General features: G+C 49.8%; 1 long non-coding RNA gene across 1 annotated transcript; it reads left to right on the top strand.

The window, feature by feature from the left end:
* Positions 1 to 2,818, top strand: LOC132243830 (uncharacterized). The gene is made up of 3 exons (XR_009455402.1): positions 1 to 171; positions 769 to 834; positions 2,309 to 2,818. It is a non-coding gene; the product is annotated as an uncharacterized LOC132243830 (long non-coding RNA).
* The last annotated feature ends 17,631 nt before the right edge of the window (positions 2,819 to 20,449 follow it).

Below are 20,449 nucleotides of genomic sequence, written 5' to 3'. Positions count from 1 at the left end.
GTGCACGCAGGGAGACCTGGAGAAGGTGACGCGCATCACAATGGCCCCTTCTAGAACCGGCTCGTCGCCGTGCGGCTCCTGGAGACGCGCACAGCAGTTGGACTGCTCCCGAGCCAACACTGCTTGGAGTCAGGTCACACCTGTGTCCTTGGTGTCACCCTGACCGCAAGGGTAAGTGTGGGCAAATGAGGGGGTGTTTGCACCCACACTTGGGGGGTCGTAGGGGTGGGTGACTTGTGGCTGGGGGAATTGTCACTTTTATGCTTTCGTTTCTTTCCTAAACATGACTTCAGTCCGCTTCAGTACAAGCCAAGGGCTGAAGACGAGGTGTGCTGGCCTGACATGGGGGAGGCGGGGGGAGTGCTTGGAGCGATGCTATTTGGCTGGGCAGGCAAGGTGAGGGGTGCAGTGGAGCAGGCAGTGAGGATGCGGATGGTTGCTTTAGGGTTTCCATATTTCCAGGTCCAAAATGCAGGACACCTGTCACATGGCGGAGGGGGGACGGGGGATATGACAGTGGGGGGCAGAGACATGCCAGTGCCCTGTCCCTGCCCATGCTGTTGCCTCTCAGTGCCAAGCCATAGCCCGCGCCAGCCCTGCTGCTGCCCCTCACTCCCAACCCACTGACCCCAGCCCTGCCAGTGCCCCTCACCCCAAACTGCAGTACCCTGCCCCCCGGCCATGATGCTGTCCCTCGCTCCAGACATCAAGTAACTGGGAATGACTGGTTGTGGTTTCAACTTGCTCTTCAATATTTCTTTCATACAGCTACAGAAGACTGGACAGTCTTTTATCCCAGGAGAAAAATATGGGATCCTTTGGAAAGAGAGGAAGGTAAATCAAATAGAGATGCCAGTTCTCACTGTCACATACTCTTTTTGCCTTGCCTAATTTGAGAGATTCGGGTGTGAATTGAAGAATGCAGTGCTGAGGGGAGGGGAAGGGCAGGGAGCTGCGCTGGAAAGGAGACGGCCCAGCCAGGTCTCTGCGCATAGCGGTGCAGTGAGCGCTGGAGCAGGGCCAGAAAAGGCAATATACTCCACACAGGATTCGGAGAGAGCTCGTGCAGAAAGACCGAGCCTCGAGGCCCGCAGACACGCAACGAAGCCTTACTTCACTTCCATTCCCCTCTTTACTCTAGGGAAGGAGAAGATGCTATTGCTGCTAACTTTGCCTTGGTTGAGCGCTGAGGAAAAGGGCCGAGCGCTCAACCCAGCAATACCAGTTTTTCTGTTGGCTTTTTTGGTAGTTGAACCGACCCCGAAATTCTGCTTCCAGTTTCATTGGTTACCGTCCGTTGACTCTGGGGGATTTACATAACCAAACCCTGATTATTAAAGTGTTTTGTGTTGGATGATAGCCTTGAAGGGTCTTCTTTGGGGTCTTCTTCTCCTTTAATGCCTTAGTAGTCCCATCGATGCACTGTTTCTCTTACAAGTTTCCGGCTTTAATCTATTTTAAAAATGTATTTCTATGCATTTAATTGAGTGTCCAGACTGGAATAAACTCCCCGCAGTGGTGCTTCATAGATGCAGGGTGGGAAGGGCCCCGAGCAGATCATTGAGTCCGACCCCCTGCCTGGGCAGGAATGATTACTGGGCTCATATGAGCCCTGGTAAGCTGAAGCTCATCTGAGCCCAGCTAGTGGTTGTCCAGGCTCCTTGGAAAGACCCCCGAGGTAGGAGCCAGCACCGCTCCCCTTGGCAGCTGGTTCCAGATCCTGGCCGCCCTGACTGTGACCCTGAGGGGTGCAGTCACCTCCCCTGGAAATCTTCAGGAGCAGACGGGACGGTCACCTCGCCCGGTGTCTTGTCCTGCCTGGTGCAGGGGCTGGACCCGCTCTGTGGGCTTCTTCTGGATTTCAATTTCCAGTTTCTAAATGAGTTGATGCAAACGGTCTCCTAAAACTTCCTACTTAATATCATAACACTTTTCTTCTTGCCTTCGTGCTTCCTTTTTTTGTGAAGAGGTATGGCTCTGTGCCAGTGTGCTCATGGTCCATGTCTCCATGATGGCATGCTTTTGAACTTAAAGTAAGGACATACATTTATTTAATTTTAACTTTAGGATCTTCCCCATTGTTCTTTCCGCAGTTTGTGCACACTCATCGGGACACTCATCGGGCCACGCTTTATGCGTACAAAGAAACGGCACAAATGCGTTTTGAATTCTTTTCTCTTTTTTTCTCTCTGATTTATTTTGGTTTTACTTCGAACGGTGTAGATGTGCTTAGCACCTAATCACCTTTGCTCCTTACATTAGTAGAAGTAATAATTTCCAATTAACTAGGTTTTGAACTCCTCAACAGGGCATCTCAGGAGGAGGGACAAGGATGGAGATGCATCCCTCTGCCATCCTGCCTCAAGCACTGCCGCACGCGGGAGCCGAGGCCCGAAGCAGGCAGCCAGACAGGGCAGCAGATGTTTGCCACAGCAGAGTCAAGGGCCTGGGACGCTGTGTGGCGGCAGCAGCTGCGGCTGCAGCGGGCAGGCCAGGAGCGGGTAAGACCATCCACCACTCGGTCTCCCCCACGCACAACCCACCCTCCCTTCTATGCCCCGGGGGCAAAAATGAGTAGTTGTACCCCTGTCTGCCCACTCCGGGACCGCCTCCACTTAAAAATCCTAGATGTTATCCTCCCTTTTGAAGAACCCTTTCCAAACTAACCATGTCCATTTGTAGCCTAACTGGTAAGAAAAGCAATTACTCTTTCAACATCGCAACCAAATGGCAAATTGAGCTAGTACCGGCGGGGCTGTCTTTACCCATCCAGATCGGAAGTTGTTCCAGACTTTGAGAAGCTGTCAGAATTTGGCCGTCCCCCACGACCGTCCTGTTTGATCAGAAACCAATTGTATTTGGAGACATCCTGAGGCGGAGGGTTGAGGCCCCATTTTGAATGCAAAGTGCTGAGTTTGATGATTGCTGAGGAGGCAGTTGCAAAGGATGCTGTCTTTATTCACAGAGGCTTTCGTCATTCGTTTCCATAGATACAAAAGTGGGGTGCTTCTTTGCATCACAACTCATTGCCATTTGTTGCACACCAACACCATAGATTAAAAGTAACACCTCTTTGGTGCCTGCTGCCCAGAGGACTGCTGCTAGAGATGACTACCAGCTGTGATCTGGAGACATCCCCTGTGGCACCCTTGAAAGGTCCCCTGGGGCACCCCGACTACCAATCCTTGATCTAGAACGTGTACACTTTGACACGTGCTCTCACAGGGTAAGCTATGGGCAATTTTGTGGACATAGCGTAAAACTTGTATGCTGTTAAAATGCTCCTTCCTGTTATCAGAGAGAATCTCCTGAAGTATGGAACATCTTCTGGATCGGTTTGATATTCCCCAGCTAAAATATAAGCACATGCATGAGGTGGAGAGCACTCAGATCAAGTCACGCTTGACACAATGCACCTCAGTCTTAAGGTGCAGGCAGACATGACATTTGAAATGTCTCCAGGAATAGCTGGCTTGGGGCTGTTTCAAAAAGGGAACCACTTCAGGACATTGCACGGCCCCTGCAGTGGCCCCTGGCTGGAGCACTTGGAAATCTCCACGAGGCCACAGCAATCGGTGGCTTTGCTGCCCCTTTCCGCCTCCCCCCACAGGGCAGAGGAACGGAGGATGCTGCCAGTGCTGCTCCGCTCCCGTTCCCCCCTCCCCCAAGCCCTCTCCCTTACTGACATGGGCTCGAGAGTGGGAGTGCGGGGAGGGCAGTGGTGGGGGTGTGGTGGTGTGGTTGGAGGTCAGTCGGGGAGGGTGCATGGGGGTGTAGTGGTGAAGGAAGCAAGGAGTCTAGTGCAGGGGCTTACAGAGTTTGGTGGATTTGGGCTCTCCAACCGGCAGTCCCCTGTCCTGTCCATATGTTGGTGGAGCAGAGGGGTAGACTGGGGTGTCAGGGGGATTGGGATAAAGAACCTGGCTTAGGTGGTGATACAGCGTCTGGGCTCTGGCTCCGTTCTGAATTGTGTTACTGACTCCTTTAGTGAACGTGTGCACTCCCCTTCTCTGCCTTTCAGTCTGCTGAACAGAAAAACCAGTTCCTGTGATATTTGTGTCTCACTAAGGTGGTTTAAGGAGAGCAGCCAGTGCTTAGAGCACTTTAGCTGAGGCTGGCTTGTGTCTGAGGTTGGTGTTCGTACAGGGCAAAGTCCATGATGGGTATCTGATAGTATGGAGGTGGGAGTGTGTCTCAGCCTCATGTTAAGCAAGGAAACAAGAGCCGTGTAATGTGCTGTATCTGTCGTGTGTTTTGTGGCATAGAGTGGGAGCGTAGATACAAGCCAATGTTGTGTAGAGCTGATAGAGAGCGCATACGACGGTCTGAAGGTGTTTTCTTGATTAATAGTGGGAAGGTGGCTCATGATGAGAGAGGAAAGTGGAAGATCTGGTAGTTTGGGTAGGTGGAACTCATGTGACCAGTGGGTGGCTGGTATACACTAGTACATCAAGCGTGGGACATTATTATGAGAGCAAGTGCCTGGGATTGCAAATGCTGAAGATGTAGCATGAGCAGCTGTGAGGCTTGTTGGACTATTGAAAGAAGGTGTGACTGCTCGAAGCCCTCTAGATTAGGTTGAATGTCCAGCGGTCGATGCAGGGAGATCTAAATGGTGACCCTGACTCTCGTCTGCCACGTCTTGATGTAAGAAGTCTTCTGTCAGGAGCATTGAATTCTAGACACCACTAAACATCAGGACATAGGGACAATTAATCCTATGGCTCCGAACTTCCCTTGTAGCCCCTCGTAGTGACACTTGGGAATTCAGTCCTACATGTAAACTGAAACTCGCAGGTCTCGCTCTTTTCAGAATTAGCTTGTATTTATTCAATTCTTGTTCTTTATTCTAGGACCTCACGTATCTCTGGGCACAAGACCTGGAGCTCATTAAATATCCACAGATAATCCGACGGCCACGTCCAATTCAGGTACGTCTTCCTTCCAGTCTCCCTTACCAAGTCAGAAAAACCAAGACTACCCGACCAGGAACTTGGGCTGTAGCCGTTCTGGGCAGTATCCTCTCTAACTCCTTTCTCCCTGGAGAATCCAAATGAAATGAAAGGGGTCTTTCCCCTTGAATCAGACAAAGTGCACATGTTGTTCTGACTTGAGAGTCTGCAATTCTGTGTAGCCGCCGGCACAACAAGTCCTTTAAACAATAGAAACTGAAAAAAAAAGTCTACTTGTTGCAGTTGGGGTTGAGCCGCCTTCCCCGGCAAGCCCTTCAGCTCCTTGCTGCAGTCCCGGTTGGTGCCTGGTGTTCCCTGAGATGCTTCTTCAGCTGGTCTCTCCCGGCTCAATATAGCTCCTGCGAGCTTCCCAGCCAGCTGGCTGCTGGCTCGTTGCTGTTGCGGCCGTATCGCCTGTCCTCCCAGGTTCCTGGACTCGTGACCTCCGCCCCTTGTTTTCATCTGGGTCCTTTCCTTTGTGAGGCTGCTCTAGTGTTACGGAGCTGCTGCTCTGCAACCATGGCTCCCAGGGAACTCTTTTTTCTTTTGCCGGCTCCTGTTGGCACTTAGGAAGTATCCACGCTGTCTTCTCCTCCTCTCTACAGCAGCTCTAAGGTTTTCTACATTCAGGAGGAAAGTAGGCAGTTTACTGGCAGGAGCTAAGCTTTTCTTGGACGTTTCTAACACGTTGGCCTTGTGGGCAGCAAGGAAAGGATGGAGGAGCAAGTTCTAAGAGCTCCAAATGTGCGTTCCCAGCAATGAGAATAATATTGCCTTGAGAGAAAAAGGTGGGAGCAAGTTGTTAGAGTAGGCAAAAGCCCGTAGGGGTTACAGACCCCCCAGAGAGTGTTTTAAAATGGAAATTTGGCTTCGAATCTCCTTCTTTATGGATGGTTGGTTTTTTTTAAAAATAAGAATGATCTTTTAAAGAGTTTTCTTTTTAATTGACCGATACATATTTACAGCTGTAACTCTGATACCTGTTTTCTGAGAATAAAACGTCCTATTTTTATAATGTGTCTTTAGGAACCACTTGATAACATTTGTATTTGCATTATTGAGTTTCAAGTGGAGTCCATTTACCCAACATTTGTCAAGGGTGAATGTGTTGTGAGTCTCCACAAAAAGCGAAGCAATTTCTGTCATTTTATCACTTGAAAACAAAGTGCCAAAGCGCTCCAAATTGGATTCCCTGTCCTGTTCCCATTCGGACCCTGCATGTCTTCGTACCTGAAAGGTGGATCCACATGTCCCAACTTTTTGAGTCGCCTTGCCTGTTTGTGCGAGTTCTTTAAAGGGCAATGTGCACGTATGGAGTTGGGTACATAGACACAAGTGTACTTAAACATCATTCGGATCAACGCTCAAAATCTTTAAGGAATTTCCTTAATTTCATAGATTTCGTAGACATTAGGGCTGGAAGGGACCTCGGAAGATCATCGAGTCCAGCCCCCCCCCAAAGGGCAGGAAGTCAGCTGGGGTCATAGGATCCCAGCAAGATAAGCATCCAGTTTCATCTTGAAGGTGTTCAATGAAGGCGCTTGAACGACCTCCGGTGGCAGGCTGTTCCAGACCTTGGGGGCTCGGACAGTAAAGAAATTCTTCCTTATGTCCAGCCTGAAACGATCTTGTAGTAGTTTGTGACCATTCGACCTCGTCATCCCTTGGGGCGCTCTGGTGAACAAACGTTCCCCCAGATACTGGTGGTCACCCCTGATAAACTTGTAGGTGGCCATCAGATCACCCCTGAGCCTGTGCTTTTCCAGGCTAAAGAGCCCCAGGGCTCTCAGCCTGTCATCGTAGGGTTTGCTTCCCTGACCTCTGATCATGTGTGTGGCTCTTCTCTGGACTCTCTCAAGCTTCTCCACATCCTTTTTGAATTGTGGAGCCCAAAACTGGATGCAGTACTCCAGCTGCGGCCTCACTAAGGCCGAGTACAAGGGGAGAATGACGTCCCGGGATTTGCTTGAGAAGCATCTATGGATGCAAGCCAGCGTTTTGATCGCTTTACTAGCCGCAGCATCGCATTGCAGGCTCATGTTCATCTTGTGGTCAATGATGACCCCCAAGTCTCTTTCTTCCATAGTGCTAGCCAACATAGCACTGCCGAGCCTATAAGGATGCTGCGGGTTTTTCTTCCCAAGGTGGAGAACCTTGCATTTATCGGCGTTGAACACCATCAGATTCTCGTCCGCCCACTTGCTCCCGAGAAAAAGGTGGGAGCAAGTTGTTAGAGTAGGCAAAAGCCCGTAGGGGTTACAGACCCCCCAGAGAGTGTTTTAAAATGGAAATTTGGCTTCGAATCTCCTTCTTTATGGATGGTTGGTTTTTTAAAAATAAGAATGATCTTTTAAAGAGATTTCTTTTTAATTGACCGATACATATTTACAGCTGTAATTCTGATACCTGTTTTCTGAGAATAAAACGTCCTATTTTTATAATGCGAGTTTGTGAATCACCTGATAACATTTTTAGTTGCCTTATTCAGTTTGAAGTGAAGTCCATTTATCCCAACATTTGTCAAGGATGAATGTGTTGTGAGTCTCCACAAAAAGCGAAGCAATTTCTGTCATTTTATCACTTGAAAACAAAGTGCCAAAGCGCTCCAGATTGGATTCCCTGTCCTGTTCCCATTCGGACCCTGCATGTCTTCGTACCTGAAAGGTGGATCCACATGTCCCAATTTTTTGAGTCGCCTTGCCTGTTTGTGTGAGTTCTGTAAAGGGCAATGTGCACGTACGGAGTTGGGTACATAGACACGTGTACTTAAACATCATTTGGATCAACGCTCAAAATCTTTAAGGAATTTCCTTAAAGGAAAAGGAAGTTTGGAGCTGCAACTGGTGCCACCTTAGTCAGGGGGAGTACGTGCCCCGACAGTGACCCGTCAGTGGCCGATCTCGCTGCCTGGGGGCAGACCCCCCATGGCCGATTGTGCTGACTGGAAAGTGGGCGCAGCACTCTCAGAAGTGGCTGCGGTGCTCCCAGAAGTGCCAGTGGCGCTTCAGCTGGCTCCCCCGCTCCCCGGATGGCCCTCGCAGGGCAGTCACGGGCACTCCCAGCTGCCCCCTCTTGTCCATCACCAAAGCAGGGAGCATCTTTTATCGATCTCGAACTTTCCACCCCGGCTCTCGTCGCACACAAGTCACTGAATCACTCCCAGGGACCATTTCCCACTAATAACATATGTTTGCCTTTCGAGTAATAATGATGGCTTGTTCCCATTAACTTGCCTGGGCTTGGATCAGGCTCCAGCCAGTGCAAGAGCACGTCTAAAAGTGACAAGAAATATTGTACCTAGATGTAAAACTGGAAGAGGGACAATGGGAGACAAAATACATTGCTACCTCTGGGATATGCCTGGACTCGTGGGATTAACACCCTTCCTTCACAAGACGAGTTTGATTCCCCTTGGTCAAGCGTTAGTTTCTATCTCCTCTACCGACATGCACTTCTGATAAGAGAGCTCCCCGCTCCAGCACTGGGTGGACGTGGGGTTTGGCACCGGTTCAAAGGAGACCACTGTGGACTCTTGCTGGTTCCTCTGTCCTGGATGAGTGTCTCCCCGCTAGCGTGTCCCAGCGCTGGTCTGGTTGGGAGAGGAGAGATGTGCTTGTCTCTGGGGTGCAGTTAGCTACGGAGATGGGGAGGGAGGATGTCAAGGTAATACTGTCCAATAGGAGAGCCGGTTTTCACCATTGGTGCCATCTCTAGACCGGCCATCAAAATAACGACACTTCAGTAATTTGTGCTCTCCGATCATCTGTGTTATCAAACGGCCAAACTGAATTAGAGTTTCAGAGTGGGGACTCTCCTTGTTTTCTGATTCATGTCAAGCTTTTGGTCTTTTGTTTCACAGGCTGCGGGGGACTGCAGAGCAAGCCTGGAGAAAGACATCTTTCTTGTGGTCAGGGATTTGACCCATGCTGGAGGGTTTTTAAAATCTTACTGGGCCTTCCTGCCACCAGGCCAAGTCCTGGACCTTCTCCTCAGCAGGTAAGAGCCAAGAGCTGTGGAGGAAGCTGTAATAGCCTTGAGAGGTGGGGCATTGCGAGCAATGATGTCAGATAGTTTTGAAGAAGGCGTAATTAAGAAGCCAAATGATATGGATGTTTTTCTAACAAGCCTGAAAAATTCAGTGTTTCAGTTGAAACTGGGTTGAAAATGCCTCCCCCATCCGAGCACTTTATCAAAGAAGGAGACCGAGAAGTAAAATGGACGGTTTGGTTCTTTAGCGGAAAGATAGGACAGCTGGAGGCAAGCAGTCCTCCGAACAGCTGGACACACTGCTGGAAAAACCAGGGTCACCAATGCAGGCAGTCACTGTCCCTCCGCATAACTCTTTGCTCCATGAATCGGGCTCTGCTGGATCAGGAGAGGGATTTCACAGGGCTAAAGGCACAAAGCATCGCTGTCCCTTCCTCCCCCTGCGCCACAAGGCTCCCCCAGCTCTGCTCTCGTGGAGGGACAGCAGACCGACAGCTTTGGTTTTCAGGGAAAACCCTGGTTGAGCCGGACGAAGGGGATGAAAGACAATGATGTTCTTCATCTTTTTTCTCTAACATAGTTTGACTAGAGAAATCTTCATGTTTCATTGTCTGGGCAAGGTTCTGACGTAGACCGTCTTACTCTTCTGACATAGACCGTTTTTTAAATAAATGTTGAAAGTAACCATTTTGATATTTAGGCATGGGCACCTGGAGATCCCACGAGCAGCGGGAGATGCCAGCCAGGCCAGACAAGAACTTGGGAAGTAAGTGTGGCTTTCTGCTGTACAGCAAAACCTCAGTCAGGATTCAGAGGATGTGGTAAACTTAATCAGCTCTATCTATCTATCTATCTATCTATCTATCTATCTATCTATCTATCTAGAGAGAGAGAGAGAGAGAGAGAGACAGCCAGCCTTATTTGTATAAAGAAAGAATTAACTGTATGATGCCTACATGAATTGCCAGAGACTGGGATGCTGCCCCAAAACTGAACAGATGTAGTCTTTTATTTGTGGATCAATCATTTCTGGGAGAGCAAACAAAGCATGCAACACTGCAAAACGTGGCCCAAATGTAGCAAGAAAAAAGAAAGCAAGAAAAGTAGGAAGCGAGAATAGCCAGGCGATTTGTGTTGTGTAAAGGTTGGGTTTGGGGCAGGATGTTTGTGTTTTGCCTGTGTCTCCTCTACTTGTTTGCCATAATACTGGACCAAATTGGAGGATGCTGCAATAGCTAAAAAAAGTTATAATTGTCCTATATTTTGCATCTTGAGGATACAATTCAGTATTCATTCCCTAGTTTGGATCAGTAATCAGGAGTGGTAAAACGGGTGTCAGTGAGATCAGACCATGATTAGGTAAAACGGCGCCCAGATCACAATTCCTTGCTGGCTCACAGCAGAAGGGATATATTCATCTACTTGATACGGGTTTGAATGACAAATATCACTGTGATAAAGCCTGACTATGACGGGATTTTGTCAATGTATTTGTTTTCAGCCCACTAGCCCTGCTGTTTTCCATGTGGCTGCAGAACATTGCAGAGGATTTTAGGGAGCCACCAAGTTTCAATACCTTGAACAAACTCGTGGCATACATGGAAAGGAACATGCCTGCCTCCCAGCCATTAAAAGAGGCAGAACAGCTGCTGGTTACGTTTCAGCAAGAACAAGTTGAAAATGAGAGTAAGTTATATTTTTGCTCAAGCTATCACTACCTAATCTCCCAAACCTCACTAAAGAATTGCATTTTGGGGGGTTAATGTTACCAACATTCAGATCGCCAAGGTTGCTAATAGGTGTCTAATGAGGTTGTGTCCTGGGTTTGGTTTCAGTGGGCCAAGAAAATGTTCAGGTCTACGTTGAGATCCAACTGTTGCTCAAAGTGAGCACAAGTTTCCAGCGGGGTTCTTCTTGCATTTATTTCTTGTAGTCATATTTGAAAAAGGTCCTTAAACTTTGAGCGACAGACACCTCACTTGAATGAGAATGAAATGATCCAAATCTTGAAATAACGGAGAGTAATTACATTAAATTGTCTGTGTGCCAGGGAGTGCGGAGAGGGCAGGTCAGTGTCTCATTTGCGAGTGTGATAGGAACAGTTTGATAGCGATCACTTATTTTATGTGTTCATCAGGTTTGCTCGTGTTTATACAAAGCTGAACAATTTATTCTTTCAAAAGTTCATCATGCTTCTCCGTGAGCACATGTAAAGACTCGGTGCCGAGTCATTGTTGTAAGGGATTTATTTAGTGAGAAACATGTAGACGGAGCTTTCTATATGCAGCCTGAACTCTACAGACCCCCTCGACGACTCTATGCAGCCTCCACCCATGTGGATTAGACTGCAAGGCTGGGACAATAGATATCCCAAAGGGCTCTGACAGATGTGATTTGACTCCATAAAGTTAAGATAAAGAGAGCGAGAGGAGAGATGCCAGTTGTGGGGGAGAAGAATCAGAAAAGGAGGAGAGAGAGATGATTTTTGTAAACAATTGTTATAAAATTTCATTTCTGTGGCTTCTTTTCATCAAATATCCACACTTAACTAAGGCTGGTCCAGCCATTTTCACTCGCCTCATTTAGCTCCAAATAATTGGTGTATCTAGGCCAGCCCAGGGACCAGCTCGAGGACCAGCCCGGGGAGCAGGCCAAGGACCAGCCTGGGGAGCAGCCCAAGGACCAGCCCAAGCACCAACCCAGGGACCAGCCCGGGGACTTGCCAGAGGGCTATCCCAGGGACCTGCCAGAGGGCCAGCCCAGGCACCTGCCCAAGGACCAGCCCAAGTACCAACCCAGGGACCAGCCCAGGGACCTGCCGGAGGGCCAGCCCAGGGACCTGCCTGAGGACCAGCCCGGGGACCTGCCTGAGGACCAGCCCAGAGTCCAGCCTCAGAAAAAGGTATGGTCTGGAACCTTTTGTTCCAAGTATTCAATATGAAAAGGGTATGCGGAACTGCTGATATTTGTATTCTATGTGAAAATAGACTTTCCACATCCAGTATTTACTCCTGTCCCCGAGAAAGCTGTTCAGAGCTGTGACCAAACACAAGTGCATGGCTGCAAACAGCACAAGTGGCCCACTGGGTGAAAATCTGACCCCTCATTGCATGTGGTGTCAGATAAAGATGTTTCAAAATGAGGCATCTTCTGTAACGTGCGTGTGCTGGGGCTCCCAGCCTGTGGGTGTTTTCAGAGTGGGAGGGGGACAAGGGAGCAGAAGGAGCTGAGTCTTGGGGTTTTTCAGCCCCCCTCTGCAGGCTGGGCCCAGTGTATTGCAGGCCTCCCAAGGTGGGGGGCTCCAGTTCCCCCACTCCACCCCTCAGCACCAGCTGAGGAGCCCCAAGAACGAGCTCCCTGCGCTTCCTTTCCCCCCTGCCATGCTGAAACAGCCAACACTGCACAGAGCCTGGCCCTTGCTATAGGAACCTGCTTGCAGGCTCCCAGCGGGCAGCTAGATCCCCACCCCCCGGACCAACAGTGACTTTCTGTTTGGTCTCGGGTAACGCTGTCACTCAGACCGCTTTGCAAACATTGCTCTGAGTTACAGCTGGGAGCTCCACTTCTATCTGCACCCTTAGGACACGTCCACACACGCAAGCACTATTCCTAGGGCTGTGCGAAGCTTCGGTAGCTGATTCAATTTGGAGGAGATCCTTCCCGATTCAGCGGCAGAATCTCCGAATCCAAATCGAAACAGGAGACCAATTAAAAGGTCCAGATAAGCGGGGTTGTTACTCAAATTTGATCTTATGGTGACGTAACAGTCAAGATTTTGGAGCGTGCTGGCTGCTACGCCACAGCCAATCTTTGAATGAAGGTCCTCACTCAGCACATCCAAGCAGCGTCGGCTGCCACGACTTTGTGTAAGAAGAAAGAAAAAAGAGGGAGGCTTGCTGTTTTCGATGGTTGTTGACATTTGGCCTATTTTGGATTTTTTTACCATGCTTAGCTCCACTTTGTGGGCGTGGCCCTGTTAACGTGAGGCTACTGGCTTTCTATCTCCATTTTACTCCTGACTTATTATATTATTCTTATCATTAATTTTGGTGTGCTGCAGAAGTATGGCTCCCTGGTTTCTTCCAGGTGCCCTTGTCCTGCACCACAGCCACTCACGGTTGGTTTTGTGTCCCTGCAGGTCCGTGCGCGGCGGAGGCAACCGGCTTTCCGTCGCATCTTCTCAAGAATTTTTTCTTGTTTCCAGGTCCCGGTAAGTACGGAGACTCCTTGGCGCCTCAGAAGGAGAGAGCTTCCTGCTCTCATCCTTTTCCCCTCCGGGGCATCGTCCCTGTTTTCTTTTCTCAACCCGCTTCCTTTGAGCTCTCTCCACGCCTCTCTCTCTCCTCCTCCTTCTTCCTTCCGGTTGTTGCTGGGGGCGGCTTGTCACTGCTCTCCGTCTCGCGCCAGCCACCCCGAACTGACGGGAACTGATGAATCTGGGCGTCTTTCATCCTCCCGCATCCCAAGCTCTCACTCCTGGTTCGTCAGGCGAGAAGTGGTTGTGCTTGGAGTGCCTGCTCCGGCACTCCTTCTTGTCTTCGGGGTACTTCTCCTGGGTCCCTGTAATCTCCTCTGAGCAGGCAGCGTGATCTTCGCTGCCAGAGACCAAATCAAATAGGAAGCTTCCAAATCGATTTGGAAAAAAATTGGCCCAATTTGGAGATTCGGCCATAGACTAAAGAGGCAGCAGTCCTCAAGGACACTGGGCACATCTGCCTCCAGCTGGTGAGTCTGTTGTGGTGGGATGAGTGGGTAGGGAAAGGGCATGGGGGGGCAGATCAATGCCCCCACTGTGCGGGAGGGATTGGGGCTGGGGCTTGGACAAGCTGCCCAGCCGGGGCGTGAGGACGTGGGAGTCTGAGATGGGGGCGAAGGGTGAAATGGCTTGCTCCGGACAGACGGGGGCAAGCAGCAGCAGGGCATAACCCCGCATCTATTACTACCATGCCCACATCCTGTGCCCGCACTACCCTGGCTGGACAAGCAGCAGCAGCGCCCATATCCGGTGCTCCCCACACTCTGCCTGGGCAAGAGGCAGCAGTGCCTGCATCCCACGGCCTCCACACCCTGTATGTGCATGGCCCTCTGTCTAGGACCTCTGGAGGTTTCTAGATGCCAGAGACTGACAGGTGGGGGTGGGAGGTCTATGTTGTGTCAGGGCTGACCGTTTTCTTATGTAGAGCTGAGAGGAGAGTTGCATGGGATGGTTTAGATAGAGCTGCTCATGCTTCAGGCAGGGGGTGGATTAGATGGTCTCTGGAGGTCCCTTCCAGCCCTGCTTCTCTAGGACTCTGTCTGTGACTCTGCGGTACCAGCTCACACCTTCCAATGAAGTGAGCTGCGTTCTGTATGGGCAAGGCTCAGAGTGGAAACTAGAGGAAATTTAAAGGGCAACCAAAAGGAAAAATAGCAAAAGACAGAGGAGTCTGCAAACACAAAGGAGTGGAGGAGATGGAAGCAGAGCGTCCAGTGGTTTGGAATATTGGCTTGACTTTTCAGATCACGAGACAGCCCGTTTCCTTGGGTGAAGAGCCTTGCCCAATATGTAATAATAGAGGAAGGTCAGTAGGCACATCCGCTCTGCAGGAGCTCCTTCCTGAGCAAAGCACATTGTGGAGCCTGGAAAGCCACTCTTTTGTTCAGCAGACGAGGCTCTTTGGGTACAAGTGGTATCTTTTATGACACCAACTAAATATCCATTGCAAACAGGAAAATTCAGTATCCTCCAAGTTTCAGGGGTGTTAGTTGTAAGTGGATGTCTTGATATGAATACTTCATTGCAAAGACCAAGTTCCTCCTGTAGGTAGGACACCACCACTAACAACATCGCAGAACCAGGTATAGACCCCAAAATGCCTGCTTGTGTTTGTGCTGTTTTGCTCCTACTGCTTGCATCATGTTTCTGACTTTTTCTCTTCATTTATTTTTTATTCTTTACCTCGCTCACTGCTCATCACCGTGTTCATCTGTACCTCCATGGACACACCTTGTGCACCGTGACATCAACTCCATCTGCATTTTACTACCAGCAAAACAAAGACACCCGCATTGTGCGGTGCATTCTAAATGACAGCGAAGGCGCTGAAAGCAAAATCTTGGTAAGTGATGTGGAAGAGTTGTGTAGATTTATTACTGGATGTATTTTCACTCTGGATGACAATGTAGATGTTAAAGCGCACACCACTGGTAGGAATGGGCGTGTGTGCACAGGTAGGCAGACAGATACACTGCAGACCAGCTTGAAGGCAAGTCACTGAAAGATGCTGTATAGCAATAGATAGTATGTAGTTATACAAGGATCCTCAAGGGCATGAACTTCTAGATATCCTCATGTATTCTCCTTCAGTTTCTCTTCTAGAAAAGGAGAGCTGGAAGGGACCTCAGGGGGTCATCTAGTCTAACCCCCTGCTGAAGGCAGGACCATTTCTGCCTCAACCTTCCCACTCAAGTTATGTCTAAGCTAGTCTTAATCCTGCACAAACCAACCTCCCACACAACCACTATTCCCAGTGCCCCAAACACCAAGGGTAACTGTAACCTGCTACATAAATGACATACAGGAACAGTTGTAGTTCGCAGTATTTTGTGGCTGCAGTTTTAAAGACCTGAATCCCTGCAAGTGAACTATGGGTCTGACCCAAATCCTGTTGAAGGTGGGAAGAATCTTTCTGCTGATTTCAAAAGGGATTGCATCGAGCCCTGTGCTTTTTCACAACCCATTGCACTTCCACAGGAGCGTGGAAGCAAGAAACAAGGCCAAAAAACTTCACAGGTGTCAAAGAACGTATTTGCCACCTCAGACTGTAACTCAGTTGATGCCTGTGAGCAACATATAGGACAAGGATTTACGTGGAAGGGTATGGCTAGGAAGACGAGCACGTCACGTCTCCAAATGTTTGGTCGAGGGAATGACTCTGAGTTGCTGGTGCCCCAGCTAGTGCATGCCCTGTCTTTTTGAATGCAAACATACTGCACTGTCAGGTGTACCGCAGTTTTCTGCTCAGCGGCAGCTACAAAGTCATTCCAAAAACATGACCTTTTCTCACTACTCTGAAACTTAGGGCCAGATCCAAAGGTAAACTGAAAACAGACTTTCATACACAAAGAAGCAAAATCATTCACTGCAAAATCCCTTTTCCAGCTGACTTGCCAGGACAGGACGGCAGACGTAATTAAAAAAATCTTGGAGGCGAACAACCGAGGAATGGAGGACTTGGCCAACTACAAACTTGTGCAGGTGCTATCAAAGGACAAAGGTAAGAAAGCAAAACTTTTTACCGGTGAAAATAGCCTGCTTGTGCTTGCAGAAGAACATGCATATGACTCCATTTCAGAAAGAGTGGGCTGTTTTCACCTCCAAGCCAGGTGGAGGAGACCTCCCTCTTGATTACCTGGAGGAGTCAGCGCACCTCTACTCCCCTTTGGGATGGCATGGGAGCAGGTGGGGAAGACTTGCAATGGGAGATCCAGCGCTGACATGTGTCCAGCTGTCTGAAGTCAGGGCCAAATGAAAAAGAAGAGAGAGCTGGGAGCATCACCCGTACACTGACCGGTGCCCAGAAAGCCACAGGGACGACACAGGCCAGATCCACTCCCTGAAAGCCATCCTGCTTCGAAACTCGACGCCCTCTGCACCAGGACTTTGGGATGACTTGTGTCATCTCAGCATCGCAGCATTCCTTGTGGTGCAGCACAGTACAGCCTCCCTCTCCTCCACTTCGTTTAGTATTGGCGGAAGCCAATTTTGGTCCTGATATGTCCAGTGCCCTTGTGAGTTATTCCGTCCTTGACTTCAACAACTTCCTGGACAAGACTGAAGTTTCCTAGATGTTTGCCATGGGCATGGCTTCTTTCTTGCCCGTGCAGGTGACCTGGGTCACAGGGCTATATCCCACTTCACCTTGTGTGCCTGAACACGCTCATCGGGGCAGGCTCTCCCTCTTGCTAGTACACTGTTTGGCACACAGAGCTCCCTGGTTGCTTTCCAGCTCATTTTCTCCATGAAGTAACTTCTTAGGGGCTCAGTCTAGAAAGTGCTGGCAGCATCCTTGGCACTGAAAATGGGGCAGTGCTTGTCATGAGAAACAGTCCTTGTGGCTAGTCAAAGCTACCCAAGAAGAGACCTGTCAGGGTTTCATTTAGGCCTGGATTTTCCAGACAAACATTGACTGATAGAAAACCAGGGCTGGAAGGGACCTCAGGAGGTTATTAGTCCAAATTTCCTGCTCAAGGCAGGATCATCTCTACTAACACATCACAGACAAATGGTTGTCTGATTGGCACTTAAACACTACCTGTCCTTACTGGGGACAAAGGTTGCACAAGCTCTCTCAGTCATCTGTGTCGGGACTTCACCACCTGTGAGTTCGGAAGTATTTCCTCATTTCCAGCTTCAATGTCCCCTGTTGGAAAGTAAGCCCGTTACTGTACCTGCTACAATCACGGAAAACTAGAGATCCACCCGCTCCATTTTCTCAGGATTACATAATTCAGGTCTTCCAACTTTTCCTGTCTAGGAAAATATTAGACCTTTCCTCGTTGTTGTTGCTCTTCTCCGGACTCCTTCTAGGTTGTCGGTTTCTCAGGAACCATGATGCCTCGAACTGGCCCCAGTTCTCCAGCTAAGGCCTCCTCGATGCTGAACATCATTGAAAAACGGCTCCCCTCCTTTGCATACAACATGCATATTAACACAGCCCCACATGCTCTTGTTCTTGTTTGGGTTTTGTAACAATATTACAGGGATGACTCAGATTTAGCTTGTGCTCTACTCCTGTAACTACTATATTATTCTTTCATTACTGTAAGACCATTTTCCTTAATATTCCCTCGAAGGTACAACCAATTTCCCCAATTCCTTTTTCCTTTAAACTTACGTTCCATGGGACCCTGGCCACCAGTTGTTTGAGGTTTTGCATGCCCTTGCTAATCTTTACTATTTATTTGAACTATTGTCATGCCAAAAGCCATACTTATGGTCAAAGACCCTACTAGGGAAAGCACTGTATCAATCCAGAGCATTACCCACAGAACAGCTTCACCTTCACAGAGGGCTACTGGATTGTAGGCATTGCACTTGCAGTGTTTGGCAAGCCCTAAGCCTGCTGGGTATCTTGAGTGGCAGGAGGAGAGTCTACCATCAATCCCTGACCATTGTGAGGTCAAACTATCATCACCATCAAATCAGCAGCAGTATCAGGCCCTGCCCTGGGTTTACCGGCCCTCTTTCAGAGCCAGTGAAGAGAGGGAGGATGCAAAGGGAAAGGAGAAAGCCAGGCTGAGCAGGCTTCTTTCTGCTCACCTCTGGCACCCAGCAACCCAATGCCCCAGTGTGCCCCTCCCCACACATGCACCTCTTTGGAAAACAGCTGTCTCCCATTGCTAGCAGACAGGGACCTGTGAGCTCCTGGAGCAGCAATCTCCTCTGCTGCCAAAAGGCACGGTGCAAGCCCTGCTCTTGGTGCATGAGGAGGTAAAGGGGTTGTCTCAGCTGAATGGAAAAGAATTTGTCTTGCCCTAGTTGTTGAATAAAGAACCCAACACGTGCAAGCTGTAGACAACCACACATGGAAATGATGCATTAAGGAAGCAAATCAAACGGTTGTCTTTCAACCTACATGTACAGCCCTGTGTGTATACATCGTGCTACTGTCTGTAGTCAGTGATCTCCGAGCCAGAAAACGGTTTCATTTAGCGCACAGGTAAGTTTGGTGTTCTCAGACTTCCAGACGCATGACTTTGGATGGTCCAACATCTTCTCATACTTTTGCTGCTGGTGGGAAAGGAGGTGTTATAACTAGTAAAAACCCAATTAAAGAACCTCATTTAGACTTCCAAGTGGCACGTGCCCAGCCAGAATGCACCTCTGAACGCTCCCCCATTTTTGCTTGTAGTGTTACTATCCAGAGTAAATCATTCGACGCTTCTTTGCTTTTCTCTTTCTGCAGAGCTAGTCTTCCCAGAAAGAGCCAATGTATTTTATGGAATGAGCAGCAAATGCCATGCAGCCCTTTTACTCAAAAAAAAGGCACGTTTCAGTTTGTACCATGGCCCACAAAAAAGAGGCAGCACCTACAGAGATGATTCAGAGTCAGAATCCGATGAAGAACTGCCATAAATCCTGCTGTCAGGCTGGGGGACCCTGGGAACCTGCGGGGGGTTGGGGTGCAGGCATGGGAGGGATAGGGGGAAATGGGAGAGAGGTTTGTTTGAAGCGGGGGATGGGGGTAGGGTTTGCAATTGCAAAGAAGCAGACACCCGGGTGGGGGAAGGGTATATACCCCTTCCCCCTGCCCCCCCAGCCCTGCCGGTGCCCCTCACTCCCAACCCACAGCCCCTTTCCCACCCCCACATACCTCCTGGTGCTCCTCCCTTGTCCTGCAGAGAATGAAAGAGGACATCAATCTCTTCTTCCATTGCCCCGATCCCCTGCCGCCTGCTCACCTCTGCCTGGAGCCCCCTCTCCTGCCCCTCTAGGGCTTCAATCCGGGCACGGGTGGGACAGGTAAGGGTCCCCCGGCCCACACGCTACCCCCAGGCCTGAGAGGTCCTGCCAGGCACCTCCTGCAGACAGGGGTCTGGGCACTGCTGACCCACCCAAGGGGCCTATCTGCGTGGACGCCTCCCAGGAGCTGTGGGCTGGAGGCAGCAGCAGGGCAGGGGCCTTGGCTGCGCTCCGTGTCACCCCATAATAGCACCCCTCCTCCTTCACTTACCTGAAGTCTCTGTCATAAGCCCCCACGTGCTCCTGCCCACAACTGGCCTGGGAACTGCCGCAAACTGCTGCCCTGTTGCAGTCCCTGTTCGCTGGCTGCCAGCTTCCATTGGCGTGCTTGTTTTCAAAATGATTTAGGAACGCTTCTGGGGTATCTCCGTGTTGGTTGTGAGAGAAGATTGGGGTGTTCGGGCTGAGGGGAGCAGCTGGGGCTGGCTAAGCGCCTGCGACTCCAGTGTTTGACTGCATGCTGAGTACGGCGAGACCGTGTTTGCACTTGAACCTGGCCTCTCAGGCATCATGCTCGCGTTGGCGCTGGGCCTCCTTGTGCTGGCACTGGGCCTCCTTCTCCACCATCTCCATTCACTTCAGCTCTAGCTCTTGCTTGGGCTTGCACTCCTCAGCTTCCAGCTGCAGCTGGGATTTGCACAAGTCCCACTCAGAGGACGGCCCCTCGGGTTCTGCATGGACACGCGGAGGTGATCTTGCGGCCCAATCATCATCACACAGGATCTGAATCAGGTCTTCTCTCATTGGCTCCTTTCCCTCTCTTTCATCACCTCTTTCAAGTTGACCACAGTCATGTGGTCATACTTGTCAGCCATTCCAGCTATCTGCACTGCCCACTTGACCCAATACCAAATTAGAGATCGTTTGCTCCAGGGTTTCCTGCGACTCTGTTCCCTTCCCCAAATGATGACTTCAAGACATCAGGATGTCAGATCCCACAACTTTCATGACACGTTGTGGGCCAGTAGATGGTGCTTCGCATTGAGCCATCCACCTCACTGCGCCC

The sequence above is a fragment of the Alligator mississippiensis genome, chromosome 11 (genome assembly GCF_030867095.1).
Source record: "Alligator mississippiensis isolate rAllMis1 chromosome 11, rAllMis1, whole genome shotgun sequence".
NCBI lineage: Eukaryota > Metazoa > Chordata > Crocodylia > Alligatoridae > Alligator > Alligator mississippiensis.
Note: the sequence above shows the minus strand (reverse complement) of the source record. Positions and strands in the feature narration are given on the sequence as shown.